Below are 4,415 nucleotides of genomic sequence, written 5' to 3'. Positions count from 1 at the left end.
TTCCAGCAAGCCAGAACGGACGGTCTGCTCACGTGGATCGTCCGTTCCAGACAAGCCAGAACGGACGGTCTGCTATCAATGCGGACCGTCCGTTCCAACACTTCCCGACTTCTGGTCCGTCCGTTCCAGACCCTTCCGTCTTGGTTTTTCGGTCGTTTTCTCGTGCGTTTCATCCTTCCCTGCGTGTGTGACCCTGTAAGCTCATTCGATATAGCAGTATAACCCGAAATCTCTATTCCGGATATTCAAGTCATAGGCGGTCTCTAGCAAGACACTATGACTACCTATCTCGAATAGAGTTTGTTCGTGATCTTACGAAAGCCATAGATGATTCCGGTTGATAATCCATTTGTATCGCGATATCATATGTCGAACATAAGGCATGGACAAGCTACCTTATCTGATTCGACTGCTTTCTCGTTCACTGAGTTCGACTGTCTGAAATAGACGACGTTCGTCTATAGTGCGGCCACACATTTCTACAGTCTCGCTCACACTAGGGGTCCAGCGATATCTCTCTCTTTTACGAGAGGTAAAATTCTCGTCTTGACTATCTACAATCCAGCACATGATTTGTTTCGTGCATGATACACGCCTTTATAGTTCTCCTGTTACGCAGGACGTTTGACGTATTCAAAGCGCGCAACTCCTCATGCTGGATTCTGTAGATATCTCAGGTCTTAGGATCGAATCATGGAACCGCCATATGAGATTCAAGTAATGACACTAGTCCATGTGGCAATCTCATGCGGGTCAATCTAGTATTATGTTCTCCAACGAATACCTATGATCGTGACCGTATCCAATACCTATGATCAACGCCATGATCATGAATCACACATCATACTAGTCTTATTATGTCGTCATTCCCATAACGACACAAGACTAGGGAGTTTAGTATCATTCATAATGATACATGGATTTCATAACAGATCTAGTATGCAACAACATGCAATGAATCAAATACTCTCATAAAACCATAGAAAGTATCAATACATCAAATGTATCTAAATAAAGCTCATAAACAGTACATCATAGAGCACTAAACCAACATTCTGCTTGAACGGAGGCGCTGTTAGCTGGAAGAGTTCCAAGCAAGCGACCGTCGGACGCAGCAAAGGAAGCTGTTTGGATCATAAAGTTTGTTGGAGACTTGGGTGTCATTCCTAGTGTTGATAGCCCCATTGCTCTATATTGCGACAATAATGGAGCAATCGCACAAGCGAAAGAACCCAGATCCCATCAACGATCCAAACACATACTCAAATGATTTCACCTTATCAGAGAGATCATAGACAGAGGAGACGTGCACATTTGCAGAGTGTCGACATATGACAATATTGCCGATCCGTTGACGAAGCCTCTCCCTTCATCGAAGCATGAGGGTCATGTTAGGGGTATGGGCATTAGATGTGTAGCAGTCCATGATTAGAGCAAGTGGGAGATTGTTGGTTTAGTGCTCTATGATGTACTGTTATGCGAACTTTGTTTAGATGCATTTGATGTATTGACACTTTCGGTCTATTTATGGATGGATGAGTGTTTTATTCATTACATATTGTGCATACTTATGTGTTATGAAATCCATGTATTGTTATGAACAATACTAAACTCCCTAGTCCTGTATCATTGTGGGAATAATGATATACCAAGACTAGTATGATGTGTGATTATTGATCATATAGATGATCATAGGTATTGGATATGATCACAATCATAAGTATTCGTTGGAGAACGGAATACTGGATTGACCTGCATGAGATTGTCACATGGACTAGCGTCATGACTTGAATCTCATATGGCGGTTCCAAGATTGGATCCTAAGACCTGAGATATCTACGGAATCCAACATGAGGAGTTGCGTGCTTTGAATACGTCAAACGTCCTGCGTGATAGGAGGATTATAAAAGCGTGTATCAGGTACGAAACGAATCATGTGCTGGATTGTAGATGGTCAAGATGGGAGTTGTACCTCTCGTAAAAGAGAGAGATATCGCTGGGCCCCTCGTGTGAGCGAGACTATAGAAATGTGTGGCCGCACTATAGATGAACGTCGTCTATTTCAGACAGTCAAACTCGGTGAATGAGAAAGCAGTCGAATCAGATAAGGTGGCTTATCCATGCCTTATGTTTGACATATGATATCGCGATACAAAAGGATCATCAACCGGAATCATCACTGGCATTCGTAAGATCACGAACAAACTCTATTCGAGATAGGTAATCATAGTGTCTAGCTAGAGACCGCCTATGATTTGTATATGCGGAATAGAGATTTCGGGTTATACTGCTATATCGAATGAGCCTAAAGGGTCACACACGCAGGGAAGGACAAAACGCACGAGAAAACGACAAAAAAACCAAGACGAAAGGGTCTGGAACGGACGGACCGGAAGTTCCGAACGGACTGTCCATTCCAGAAGGTCTGGAACGGACGGTCCACTAATGGCAGACCGTCCGTTCTACGTACTCGAACGGACGGTCCACATGCATTTCTGGACCGTCCGTTCCGGCCTTCAGGTTTTTTCAAAATTAAACCGAAATTAGGGTTGAATCATTTTATAAGAAGGAGATTAAAAACCCTAAAGAGGAAGCCGACTTGACAACTTTTCTACAGACTTTTGGTGAGATCCAAGAGGTTTGAAAAGTGATCGAAGTCCCATTTTCTCGAAGCACAAAACCGAATAGCAGATTCGGGTCCTAGCAGACAAGTTTCAACTGTTGGAATCCATCCCGAGGTGTGGATACGTATAGAGGGCGAGGTATTCTTCCTCCCTTTCGTGATCAAACGAGTTCTTCAATTGATACAGATCCCTGATCGATTGAGGTAAGCGTTCTTACTTTTCTACGATTCATAAGAAGCATGGTTCTAGGGTTTATTAAATTTTTGTTTTACATCCGCTGCGCAAACTCTAGAATCGATCTTTTAGGAATAGGATTCGCTCTAGAGATCCCAGGAAACCCAAAAAATCACGTATGTTTTAGGATTTGAATCGTTTGAATCCATGTGTGCTTTAATTTATATGCATGTTTGATGATTGAATCTATGGTAGATTGCATGTTTCATGTTGCATAGAGTGCAGGAGTTCGAATTTTGGGTCTACAGATGAATTCGGATGAGTTTCAGATCAGATTGGGACTGAGAAAGCAGAAGAACGTGATCTGATCACGTACCCTAGACCGTCTGTTATGGGTATGCCAGACCGGACGGTCCAGGGGTGGTGGACTGGGTGGATCGGAACGGAAGGTCTGAATTGGACTTGTTCGTTCCGCCTACTCCAGACCGTCCGTTTCGTCTGGTGTGATCGTGGAACGTCCGTTCTGACTTCTGAAGTCGAGACCGCTCGTTCTGCCAAGCCTGGAACATCCGTTCTACATGCAGAACGGACGGTCCGAGGTCCAGATTCTGAAATTTTTCGTTTTTCTAATCCGATTGTGCAATCGTTGCTTAATATGATCAACTGTGACTCAAATAGCATGATTCATTCGTTTGGATGGTCCATAGTGAATGAATGCATGTAACTTAATCAAGATATTAGATATGCTTGATTGAGTGGGAGCTTCGGGATTGGGATTACATAATCGAATGGATGGTCTATTCGGATTATGTACAATCGCTGCACAAGAAACCAATTAGATCTAGGAGCTCTACGAGTAATGCACTTGTCAAGGCCTAAATCGTACGTGTCATGGGCCATGCCAAAGCTGGGTGTGCCGTATTATCTTGGTGAGAGAAGATGAAGAAATGCCGGTTCTCATAGCTTGAAAGTAGATGCTTGATCTAAGTGTGGTTTCGAAAATCTCTTATTTATGTAATGCTAAGCGTTTACCTTCCATTACTAGAGCGCATGTCAAGGCATCGATCGTTCGAAACATGGGTCATGCCAAAGCTGAGCGTGCCGGATTATCTTTGTGAGGCAGGGTGAGAAACCGTGGTTCCCACAGCTTGAATATGGTTTACCTTGGGTTAAATTGTCGAGTTTGACTTGAGACTTAACGGTACACATGAGACAAGTATGCAATGATATTTGATATCATAGTCTCATAAAGGATCTAAGAGTCACATTGGATGTGATTGACATTAGATGTCTACCTAAATAACGTAAGGCTGAGTGTAACAACTCATTCTTATGTGAAATACGGATCTTAGTCCCATATAGAAATTTATTGTAGGGTTATTTTTCTTTATGGGAATATAGCTTGTATGTGCGTCTATGTTGTCGTTGATTGATGATGGACTAGCTGGTAGTAGATCATTGATAGAATATGCATTTTGTTTTGTTCGTTCTGTTTTGTCTTTTTTTGTAAGATATGGCGTCAATCGGTAGCGTACCGAGTTTGACAATGCGATCTATCCTTGAGAAGGATAAGCTGACCGGGACGAACTTCTTGGACTGGTATCGTAACTTGAGAAT

Source organism: Tarenaya hassleriana, unplaced genomic scaffold (genome assembly GCF_000463585.1).
Source record: "Tarenaya hassleriana unplaced genomic scaffold, ASM46358v1 Cleome323, whole genome shotgun sequence".
Lineage (NCBI taxonomy): Eukaryota > Viridiplantae > Streptophyta > Magnoliopsida > Brassicales > Cleomaceae > Tarenaya > Tarenaya hassleriana.
This window is presented reverse-complemented; position numbering follows the sequence as displayed.